Raw genomic sequence first — 12,755 nt, 5'->3', positions numbered from 1 at the left:
AGAAATGAAGCCACAGCTACTGAAACATCAGTCCCATTGAGGATTTTGCATATACACATATTTTCCAGATTGCAGCCCACAACAACCAGACCTATTATTAGAAGGCAATCTATTTGCCTGGAAAATATCTTGTTTCAAGGCGCATGGGATGTTGAGCAATAATACTTGTTTACTCCCACTATTAATGACGGCAATATCAACTGTATTTCCAGCGACAGCAGGGATTATATTCTAAGGGACAACATTGTTTTTATTTGTCACATCAATTGCTTTCTTCACCACCCTGAGTTTCTCATGCCTTTAAACTTATCTGCTATTTTTACTGCAGCCAGGTTTCTCTTCAAGTAATAACCATCCAATATGCCTGTCAACTGTGTTTTGCTTAGTTTTTTTAATTATAATGACAAGTTTGATGTTTGTTTGGTTTATTTTAATGATTTAGTACATACTGAGCTGAAATTGGAAGTTGGGGGTGTTTCAGATAATGCAAAATGAAAAGCCATTTGATACAGAGAATGCCATAATATCCAAAACCAGAACCAATTATTTTGATCACATTTGTTCTTTCTACATTCTTTTTCTGCAAGAGGATACTTTGACACAATTGACAACTTGGCAGCCTATGCTTCTCTGTACAAAAAGCAATGAATTAACTTAGGGAAAGGAACAGAGAATTGGATCAATCCATCAGAGCTAGTACAAAATTCGGTTAAGATTTTCTCCAGTCAGTTAAGATTATCTCTATTTCAACATTTGCTATTATAAATATACTATTACTATTACTGCTTTTGTTGAAATTATAATTCACATTCCTACAAAGTGATCAAGAGTTTTTTTAGGAAGTAAAAAAAGCTACTTGAAGTACCGCCATAATCAAAAGGGAAAATATAATCACTATACCGTAATCTTGCCAATCATTCTTTGTAGTTTATTCTTTCCACATTGTAGTGGGAAAACTTCAGGTATTTCAAATACACAACAGAGCATGTTCTGATACATCTGTTGACTAATTACATGGTCAAATGCACCATTCCATTACCACTGTATATGACTGAAATGTCATCAGTTATTTGATTGACTGTGATATTCAATGAACTTCTAACTCTGAACCTGCTGTTGTCCCAAGCATTGAAGAACACAGAAACTTCCCTACCTTGATCAGATTTTTGTTCCAGGGTTCTCTCGGGATTTTCACTGAAAACAGCTCTGGAGAATTTTAGGGATGCCAGATGAAGGAATTCATGGTATGATGCATGAGTAGCGTTTACCCTACGGACCTTCCCAACAAGATCGGTGCATCTATACGACTAAATGATTTGTTACATTGTATTAATCTTAAGCCAGGTGTTTTTATTATGAACAAAAAAATAGTTGGGGTTTCTGATTCAGAACTGCAAGACAGAAGATAGAATTATAGAAGCAAAGTTTGATTGTGATGGAATGTAAATCTGGCCCAGGGAATGAGGAAAGGATAAATAAACCATGATGAAAAGAGTTTCATAAAAATTACTTAGCCTTGGGAACAAAGAATGCATGAGAAAGAAATCAGAATACCTTTTCTCTCCCTTAATTTTGATTGGTAGAAGATGGTGTAGAGCAGCGGTCGCCAACCGGTGGGCTGTGGAACAATTTTGGTGGGCCGCAGAAATGGCCCCTGAAAGCAATTAATCTGGGCCATGCAATTCTCGCGCCTCCTGGCTCTTCGAGGGACCCCGGAGTCAGGCCCCTGAGATGCACGCACCAACCAGCTCCCACACACAGTGGGCAGTGGCAACAACAGTCCCCACCCCAGTGCCCACTGTCAGCTCTCCCCATTAATTCTCTAGTTTTGAATTGCTACCACCTCTCTCTCTTTCCTTCCCCCTCCCCCCCACGCCCACGTACAGGCAGCCAAGGAAAGGGAGACAGAGCCGTGCGCAGCTCTTGGCTCCTTAGACCGCACTGCCTTTCCCAACATTGAAGCCTCAGAGATGCAAGCAAAGCCACCACAGTAGTGGCGCCAGAGTTGCCTTAGCATGCTCAGTTAGTTAAGAATCGCCCTACCCAGAGAAGGAAGTGGTGCTGGAGGAGGAGGAGGCAGTAGTGGAGAAGTAAGCAACTCAGGGCGCTACCTCTGTGGTGGCTTTGCCTGCATCTCTGAGGCTTCAGTGTTGGGAGAGGCAGTGAGGGCTGCAGGAGCTGAGAGCTGCGCATGGCTCCATCTCCCTTACCTTGGCTGCCTGCACGTGGGTGTGGGGGGAAGGGGGAAGGAAAGAGAGGCGGGAGCAATTCAAAACTAGAGAACTAATGGGGAAGAGCTGACAGCGGGCGCTGGACTGTTACTGCCGCTGTTTGTGGGAGCTGGTTGGCACATGCAACTCAGGGACCTGACTCCAGGGTCCTTTGAAGAGCTGGGAGGTGCGAAAACTGCAAGTGGGAGCATTTAGTGATTTCAAAGAACTCCTGGAACATGGTAGATTTATGTTTTGTAGGTCTCGGTGAAAGAGTGAGCTTTATTTCGTCTCCTTTCCTCCCCTGGTAATGCGAGATTTTTTTTTCTCTCTCTCTCTCCCCTCTCCCCCTTCCCCCAAATAATTACTGGCTGTGGCTGGGTTTGGCAGCAAAATGCTAAAGCGAGCAAAGTGCCCCCAGGGACACTTTTCCTTGCCTGTCTCCAGGTGAGACTGGAAGAGCCCCCCCTCCCCACAGCTTTTCCTCAGCTGCAGATCTGAGCTCTCTCGATTCTCCACCTGGGATCGGAAAGGAGCTCCCACTTTCTCCTCCCCTCCCCCAATTAATCACCCAGAGTCCTTCTGTAGGCAGATGCCTGATGAGAAGCCCCTGGAGTGGCAGCCAAGGGGCGCTGCCCCTGCAAGAGCAAAGCCCCCTTTCTGCCTCTGCTTCTCCAGCCTGGAACGTTTTATTTTGTTATCATTAAGCATTTACATTTTTGTTATAATTAAGTGTGTTTGTGTATAATTTTTTTAATATTAAATATATTAGCTTTTTTTAAAAAATCATATTGGTGGTCCTCAGGATTTAAAAGTTGAGTTTGGTGGTCCCTGAGGTCCCAAAGTTTGGCAACCCCTGGTGTAGACAGAAATTCTGACGGGTCTTCAAGATTCTGACATTGTGTTCTGTGACAATAAACAGAATCCGTTGCTCCCTTTTGTGGCCTTGCCTACCTCAAAAGGCTGACAGCATTGGACCATATGTGGACTTCAGCACAATACTCTTACATCTTTATGTTATGACCATATCCGCTGTTATTGGGCGGGGGGAAGCAGAGAAGTAATGTTCAGTCTCCCATAACAGTTCTTACACAGAATTCCTTCTTGTGATAAACCACTTCATCCTTTTTCTGAAGATATCACTTGGATTTTTGGCACGCAAAGGACGTTGTCCATCAACAAACCCTACCAACTTTCATTTCCCCCCTTTACTGCTGTCTTTTCTCCTTTCTATTAAATTTATGCATGCTTGGTAAAGGGATATTTCTCCTCTTTCTCCTTCTCCTCCTCCTCCTCCTCCTCTTCCCAAATCTTATTGCACTCAATTATTTATTTTGATGTATTTGTTATTTGCCCATGTGTATTAATTTCACATTCTTTATTACTGTTCATATGGGTTTTTGAGAAAAGGAATCCTATTAACAGATATTTAAATATGTTGCCTTCCCAACCCATGGCATACAAATGATCTTTTCAAATTCTTCCTCAGATCTGTGGGCTGAAAAATTGTGTAGAAGAAGAAACTATTCAACAATTTCTCAAGAACAGGACTTTACTTTAAGGCAAAGCACTAGTGTGAGAAAAACAAAAACAAAAAAAGAACATACAAGCAGAATCATCCATTAACGTCCCTGGAGACTGAATAGGAATAGGTAGTCAGAGAAGCTGCAGAACACTCAAGAGATGGTTGGATAAAAGTCTTTAATGCATACTCCAAGTTATAATTTTAAAAATGCAGGAAAACTCACCATGATGAGTCACCCATGAGTATTTCTCCAAACTTCTGTCCATTGCTGAAAAGGATGTCTAAAGGACATTATCTTCAATCATTCTGAAATAGAACTCCCTGGTAAGAATGTAGGAGATTTTCATTCCAACAAGTCTTGACATCTGATAGATCAGCTCCCCTCGTACTGGAATTTGCAAGATGAAATTCCTACTTGAAATGAGAAACACACTTATTTGTAAAAAAATAATCTTTCTTTTAAAAGTGTTGTTTTAGTGCCTTGAAATGCTGCTCTAGCACTTTTTTTCTCCTAAGTTCACATGGAACTTAGAAGGTCTTTACTTAGATCCATGAACTTCCATTCTGGATTTGCTAAAAATGATACATCTGTAAGAATTTCATTTTTTCCCCTTGTACTTTTCTGAGTGTAAAACAAAAATGATTATAACAGTAAGCATGAATTTTAAACATTCTTCATTTGCACAAATACAGTATGCCCTGGCAACTGTTCTTGGTTCTGCCATGTCCAACCTTACCCAGAAGCACCCTCAAGATATATAAAACCTATTATATTTATCACCCATTAACTTGGGGAAAGTCAGGTGACTGTAGTGACTGGGAATAATGGAAGAATAAAACAAGATTGGGATTGACACTGGGAGCAAAAATAAATAAATCATGCTGATATATATTTTCAATGATTCCCAGAAAGATAGATAACACATCAAATAAGCAGTGAAGAAAAGCCCATTAGCTGAAATTAACACAGCACACTTATTCATAATGTGGCTTGTCTCATTTTGGCTCATTGTGCAAATGCAGTCTCTGTGCTTTACTGCTTTGAAACTGTGCAAAAACCTAAGTTTAGAAAGCCATGGCTTTTAGGGCAACATGCAAATTGTCATTTTTTATTTCTGTCGTTATAATCTAATACCTCCTTTAGATGACGGTAATATTTGTAGCTAAAAAGTCAGGAGTCCCCTAGCACTTTGTTGGACTAAAAAAAACGTAAACAGACATAAATGGTACCTAGGACACATTCTGAGATGAGATGGTTGGAAAAACATGCAAGTCTGTTCCACAGTTAATTCCTCCGAGGAAATGTTTGAGAAGTATGGGACTGCGTCTGTTGAGTTCTCAGAGAAGTTGGCTATCAGTAAGAAATTTTCACATTATAAAATAAATTGCCAACTTGACTAATTTCTGACATTTGAAATAATGTCTCTCCAGAGATTTTATTAACCCTCATCTTAGTCAAAAGAGCTCTTAAAAGCTGGCCATTCCCCAGAATGGGTGGGTGATGGGCCTTTGGTCTGTGATGTGACTGTTTTTAAATTCATACAGATGAAAAAGCAAAAGGTTTTTAATAGTAATAATAATAATAGATTTTATATTGCTTTTTCACCTGTATCTCTAAGTTGTTTTAATTCAGTGCACTACCCAGACTTGCACTGGAAACAGGCCTTTTACATTAATAAATGACATTACATGAAACTAGTACAAATATATGCCAACTGCAAATATAACAACTAATGTGAAATGAATGGTCATCATCAGAGTACGTTACTTAACTGGGGCAGAGAGGCAGTGGAATTAACCATTCTGAAAGGTGGGGAGAACTGTGAAATTTTTGCACTGGAATACAATTTGACGTACAACTATTTGTTTAGCAACCATTCAAAGTTACAATAGCGCTGAAAAAAGTGACATGCAGCTGGTCCTCACATTTACAAATGTTGTAGCATCTCCATGGTCATGTTATCAACATTTGGGTTCTTGACAACTGATTTGTATTTAGGATGATTGAAATGTCCCGAGATCATGTGATCACCATTTGTGACATTCCCAGCCAGCTTCTGAAAGAGGAAGAAAAGTGCCAAATAAAACAGTTGCTAACAGAAGAGAAGACAGAATCTGAGGTCTCTGTGCTCGCCTGCGCAAGGACAGCAAAGAGACAAGAAGATATAAATAAGACCTGCCCAAGGATTTTTCAAGTAAGAAATAAAGGCCACCCCTATCATATCCTGCTTGAGAAGTGCCAAAGGCAACTGCTGGAAAATAGAGACCTTGAAATGAGAGTGTTCTGTCCTTATACTTGTCATAATAATACATTATCACTCTGTATTATTAGTAATATATACATTTAATATTATAATGAGATGTGAGCATTTGTAAAGAAAAAGAGCTTGCTGGGTTTAAAAACGAAGCCTATTTTTCACATAAAATTCTTCAGGTGCTTTCAGAAGAAGGAATGGGTACAAACTACGTGCAGGGATGAGGCTGAATAGATATAAAATAAGGCACAATCATTTTGATTCTCTCTGTGACCAGCTCATCGAGAATGATTGAAATGGATGACTGCCAGCGTCAAAACTTTTTAAATCTGAGTGCAGTCATTTGAAATGAAATAGGAGATAAGAATGAAATTACCCTTTCCCAATGCAAAAATTAAGGGTGAGGGATTGAAATAAATGCTGGTAATAAAATGGGCCTACTGTTATTGGTGTAGCCTAGCAACAACTGTCAGGCTGAAAAGCCAACAGCAGCTCAAAAGCCAACTAAATAATTTAGCCTCTGTTAGCTGAGGCTGGTGTTCGATCTAATAGTTTTTCTTTATTAATATTCGGGAATAATTTTAAAAGAAGAAAAAAACTCTATACATTGAGAGCAATACAATGCATTCCTTATTGTGACAAATGGAAAGTCAGAGCCCAGGAAGCAAGCATACGGTATTAAAAACGTGTGTCTGATTGATAGCGAATCCAAAAGCTTGTATTAATGATTATTGATTGCTATTCTACAGAAGGGGAGAGTCATCTACCAAAGATTCAGCAGTACAAGACAAAGCATGAAATGATTTACTTTCAGCCTGTAACTTAATGAAACATTTTCCAATTGGTATATGATGTAAAACTATTATCAAAAATTTAAACCTCATTACATTCAACAGATAAAGGGCATGCCTTATTGAGATTAGAATGGTTCAATGAAAAGCAAAAAGTAGGGGTTTTTATGTATAAAAAAGCTAAAGAGCTAAACTATAATGTAAAACTGCATTGTTAAACACTATATTGTAAAACTATATTGGATAAACCTATATTGTAAAAATATCTTCTAATTTAAACGGCACACAAAAATAAAGTAAAAAGGAGGCTGTACTTAAAAAGGGAGTAAAAGGAAGATTTGAGACAATCTTTTTCAAACTTGGCAATTTTAAGATGCGTGGACTTTTAACCTCTAGAATTACTGTTCTCTCTCCTTTACACTTTCTGCTTCACAAAAAAAAAGAAAAGAAAAGAAACTAGCAATAATGCTGCTGCCTTTACCTATCTCAGCTAGCATATGATATAGGTGTTTCTCTCTGTGTTCTCTCCCTTCTTCCCATTATTTTTTTACAAGTGGACACATTTTTTTCTCTCTGGCAGAATGCTGAGCAGCATTTATTGAAACAGTTAGCCATGGTGCTAAGCAAAATCAGAAGTCAAAAGCCAGTACAAAAATATAAGATTTTACACTATGATATTTCCACAGCATCCGATTCTTCCTAGTCTAGAGGTGCTGTACCATCCCCTCACCGCCTTTAATGGGGACATTAAGGTAGGACAGAATATGCCAATACTTCATTCATGCCATTTGCAAGCTACCTTTAGCTTAGACTGTTGGACATTACACATGCGGTACAAAACTCTCAAGGGCATTCACAAAGATCGGCATTTGTGTTGTTAATGTATTCCATATCTATCTACATCTACATCATCTATCTATCCGGGGTGGGATTCAGTTTTTTTAACTGGTTCTGTGGGCATGACTTAGTTGGTGGGTGTGGTTTGGTGGTTATGTGACTGGGTGGGTATGGCCAACTCGACATCACTCATGTCAAGGGGTGCTTCTCCTCCCTGGCCTCTCATGACAGTGGGGATGCTGCAATGGTCATAAGTGTGAAAAATGGTCATAGGTCACTTTTTTCAGTGCCATTGTAACTTTGAATGGTCACTAAATGAACTGTTATAAGTCAAGGATTACCTGTACAAAAATACAAAAAGCTTCTTTGCTTGCAAAAAGCTGCTCTAAAAACCAATCATTAGATTAAAAATACCTGTAAGCCAGAGTTACAAATCAGGCAGGGTGCCAGAGCACCTTGAGGAATGAAAATAGTTAAAATGCAGTAATAACTATCAAGCAGCCACCTCTTTCTCATAAAGTGAAACCCTTTAGCAGAGAGGTCATTTAAGCTTTCCAGAAAAAGCATACCCAGAAAAAGCAATCCTTAGATCCATTTGCATCACTTAAAGATACTATCTGGTCTCACTCACCTCACAAGATATCCTAAGGAAATCATCCAGATTTAAGGAAAGGTCACAGGTCCCCCAGAAAGGCAGTAAAAAAAAATCAGTGTCAAGCTTGCATCCTGCCTCTTGGAAGTATACCCCAAAAGGACAGTGCCAGATAGTACTAAAGCAATGAAGGAAGACCCCCTCCCCAGATAGAAAAAGAAACCATGAGGCAGGGAAAAATTCAAACACAATACAAATCACAAAGGAGCTGTTGCTTGTTGAAGCTGAATAGGGAAAATTATCCCATCAATAAACACAGGATTAAACGTCACCAAGCATAGAATTAACCTTCACCAAAAACCAGTTTTAGACCAAAACTCAGAAAGGGTATGTAAACTCACATTTGAATGTCAATCTTTCTAGCTAGTCAAGAAACCTTGATGAATGTTGGTTCCTTGTCACTAAAAGCTTTGCTTCATTATTCAATGATTTCTTCAAAGTGCTGATTGTCCAAGGAAGTATTTCCTCCCAACAGCAGTGTAAAAATCTTAAAACAACCCTTCCCCTCTAAGAAAGTCAAGCCTCTGAAACTCCGGAGATAGAAAGTCTAGGCATTCTGGCAAGAATGTAATAAGGGTGGGGAAAAAAAGGAGATCACTTCTAACTACTGGTTCTTCGAACTGCTTAGAAAGTTACAAGGGGTTCTATAGAACAGGACAGAACCGGTAGAATCCCACCCCTCTATCTATCTATCTATCTATCTATCTATCTATCTATCTATCTATCTATCTAATCTATCCTCTATTGATAATGTTTTTCTTCTTTTAAAATATTAAAATAGGAGATTCTGATGCAGTTATGCTTACTCAGCCCACCTCATCTCACCTCACAGAACTGCTTTGGAGATAAAATTAAGAAAGAAGAGGATTCCATGTGTGGAACTCTAAATTGTCAGGAAAAGGATGGCATTAAACCCCCACCACCATCCACCCATGCAGTTCAATGCAATGCAGTAAATAAAAACACATGTTCTTTAATAATTGCAACTGAAATGTGAAGAGAGAACATATTAACCAGCACACAAATTTCTATCCAGACCAATCTGCCAGCTACTAGAAAGGGAAGGAGTGCAGAAGTGAGATTTTAAAGAGAAAACAAAAACAGAAGAATGTGTCTGTATATAGGCTGAGGTCACAGCCTTTATCCTGGTCTAGAGTCCTTGACAGACTAACCCTGAAGAAATGAGATTATTGGTAGAGAGGATAAATATTTTTTTCTTTTGGAAGCTTCAGAAGCAAGGACCTGAAAGGGATCTCCCCAGCTTCTGCACCTAGTTTTGGAAAGCCAATGAAGTTAGTTTCACTTTTATAATCACAAAAAAAATATTATAAGGGCAAGATGGTGTCCTTTGGAGAAAGATATATAATGTATTTGGGCTTTCCAAAGGTCTCAGGATGGACCCAGGGGTGGGATTCAGCCGGTTTGGACTGGTTCAAGTGAACCAGATGATAAATTTACATCTGGTTTGCCGAACCGGTAGTTGAACCAACCGGCTGGCCCTGCCCGCCCTATCCTGCCACTCCCAGAAGTCTCCACATGGCCTGTTTTGGATGCAGGTAAGTGCAGGATCCATGCAGAGGCTCTGGGAGGGTGAAATATGGCCCTCCCGGAAGTTTCAGAAGTCTGAAAACAAGCCTGTTTCTGGATTTCAGAGGGCCTCTGGAGTCCAGGGGAGGCCATTTGCACCCTTCCAGAGGTCCAAGGGAAGCCTCTCCACTCTGGGGAAGGTGAAAAACTGCCCTCCCAGAAGTTCTGGTAAGCCACACCCACCATGGCCACACGCATCCAGCAACCAGGCAGAGAACCGGTTGTTGGGATTTTTGAATCCCACCCCTGCCGTGGACCATTTATCCATAGCATGTATTCCACCATTTCCTATAGTTTAATGGGTGAGGCATACTCACTATGAGTCATGATAAAGAGGAACGCTGCTACCGAATCAATGAAAAGTGGAACCATCCATATACTGGAATGGAGATGAATGGAACCTTCACTTCTAACGATAACATCAAGGCCAGAAGTCCAACATGGTAAAACAAACTCTCCCAAGGATTAATTGTTGAACAGCCACTTATTTCCAAGATTTCCATTTAAACTGGTCATATATCCCCAAAACAAAGCTAACATTCTTCTTGAACTGAAATTTCAGTAAATAAACAAGAGCAAAGAGGAAGGGTACCCTTTTAATGATGTATTAACTATTGTATCGATGTGTGTGTGTGTGTGAGAGAGAGGGAGACAGAGAGGAGGGAGGGAGAGAGAGGAAGGAGGGGGAGAGAGAGGGAGAGGAAGAAGGGGAGAGAGGGAGGGGGGGAGGAATGTTAAATCAGGATATCTCCTTATTTACTCCAGATTATCTTATTATCTGTATGAAATTTAACATGTGAAAGACATTAGTTACAGGTTTATCATAGGGCAGTTATCTTTTCTATGCATATTTATTATGTCTGTTTCCCTATGTGTATTTTCTGGGGCAATTATTTGCCAATATAAATGAAACCAATTACAGAATAAGGCTTATTAGATTTTCAATCAACATTCTTTCTTCCAAAGAACTTGCAACCTCCTTTAGTTTTATGCCATCAGCTGGTTTGTTTTGGTTATCATACTTTTGCCTGATCTAACCTGGGTATTATAAATGACTTAGGTACTGATGCTGATGTTCCAGCCAAGTCTGATTGATGTCTGCAGAAAAAATAAACACTTAAGTCATAGGGGAAAAAGAATATTACCAAAAGAGATTCCCCAAAAGTGGGCATACATATTAGTAATTGAAGCAATTGCTAAATGCAGCACTATACAAAACAGTGCTCAACTCAGAAGTAAATCTCTTTGGCTTTCCCTTTTAAAGTGTGTTTTAGAACTGCTTGCTAGCCAAGACATACATTATGGATAGGAATTCTCTAAAACCAAACTTACCAATTGTCCAATCTTGGCAGAGGATTCAGAGCAAAGCAAAAATTCAAAGCAAAATCATTTAAAGATGGGAACATATTACTTAAAAAAATATGCAGATGCAGCAGATAAATAAAAAAACATTAGATATATGGAACATGTGCCAATAGAAAGAATCTAAGCACCAGCCTTAAATATTGGCAAAAATGATAATAATCAGAAAATAAAATACAAGCTGAATGGACATGACCTTTTAGACAATCCACACTCTGTCAAGGACCTTGGAGTCCTCATCTCTAATGATCTAAATGCTAGAGCCTCTGTAACAACATAGCCAAAAAGGCATTAAGAGTTGTCAACCTAATCCTGCATAGCTTTTTCTCTAGTAATATTGTACTACTAACTAGAGCATACAAAACATTTGCTAGACCAATTCTCAAATACAGCTCGTCTGTCTGGAACCTGCATTGCATGTCAGACATTAACACAATTGAAAGAGTCCAGAGGTATTTCATGAGAAGAGTTTTTCACTCCTCTACTGGTAACAGAATACTTTATGTCACCAGACTTGAAATTTTAGGCTTAGACAACTTAGAACTATGCCACCTTCAGTCCGACCTAAGCATAGTACATAAAATTATCTATTGCAATATCCTCCCTGTCAATGACTACTTTAGCTTCAACCACAACAGTACACAAGAACACAATAAATACAAACTCAAGGTAAACCGCATCAAACTTGATTGCAGGAAATACGACTTCAGCAACAAAGTAGTCAATGTCTGGAATTCACTACCTGACTCTCTGGTTTCTTCCCCAAAAACTTTAACCTTAGACTGTCTACCTCACCCTATTCTAAGAGGATTGTAAGGGGCATGCATAAGTGCACCAATGTGCTTACCATCCCTGTCCTAATTTTCCCTTTTACTTGTATCCATTTAAGCATCATGATTATACAGTACTTATATCTGTTATCTAATAATACATGCTCAACAAAAATAAATAAAGAAAGAAAACCTGGCTAACTTCCTCTAAATTTGAAAGCTATAAGGGACAGGCCCTGTTTAGTGCATGGATGTGAAATAGATTGGATTAGATTGGGAAGCTTAATGAATGGATTGGGGTACTGGCTGGCAAATCATCTATTTTATCTTCTTATTGTTTAGATATAGGGTGAAGAGATACTTGTTATTCAGTATTTGCTGCAAGTGTGGAAAGGATACTGACAGTTAAACTTAAAGTAAGCAAAGATTGGCCCCATGTTATTCTCAGAAATTTGTGGTCCACAAATGTGAATGTGATTACTGGTTGGCTTCAAACTACTTTGTGAGAGACTAGGGGCTGGAAGTGGTGTGGTAAGAGGCTAAGTAAAGTTCTTCTATATATCCTATCAGGATGTTAGCCATTATATGCATTTTGAATTAGCTTCCCAAATTTCCTTTCAGCATCATTTTGTGAGAGAACATTGAATGTTTCCTGAATGTTGTTGCTAATTTTGGATGTTTAATTCTCTTTGGTACTAAAAGTATAATCTTTCCATTTTTCAAATTAATTTTACAAATTGAATGGCTCAAGCAGCTTCACCAGCTC

The 12,755-nt window shown here is 39.1% G+C and overlaps 1 long non-coding RNA gene across 4 annotated transcripts in view; it reads right to left on the bottom strand.

The window, feature by feature from the left end:
• LOC148127423 (uncharacterized) overlaps window positions 1–12,755 on the bottom strand; it is a 61,949-nt gene that overhangs the window by 35,418 nt on the left and 13,776 nt on the right. For 3 of the 4 annotated variants that reach the window (XR_015742380.1, XR_015742381.1, XR_015742383.1), the window contains exon 2: window positions 3,959–4,146. This is a non-coding gene — a long non-coding RNA (uncharacterized LOC148127423). Of the gene's footprint in view, window positions 1–3,958; window positions 4,147–5,661; window positions 5,793–12,755 lie in introns of all 4 variants that reach the window. The other variant, XR_015742382.1, reaches the window with a different exon arrangement.

The sequence above is a fragment of the Pseudonaja textilis genome, chromosome 2 (assembly GCF_049901715.1).
Source record: "Pseudonaja textilis isolate UNSWEBS1 chromosome 2, rPseTex1.2, whole genome shotgun sequence".
NCBI classification, from domain to species: Eukaryota; Metazoa; Chordata; class Lepidosauria; order Squamata; family Elapidae; genus Pseudonaja; species Pseudonaja textilis.
This window is presented reverse-complemented; position numbering and strand designations above follow the sequence as displayed.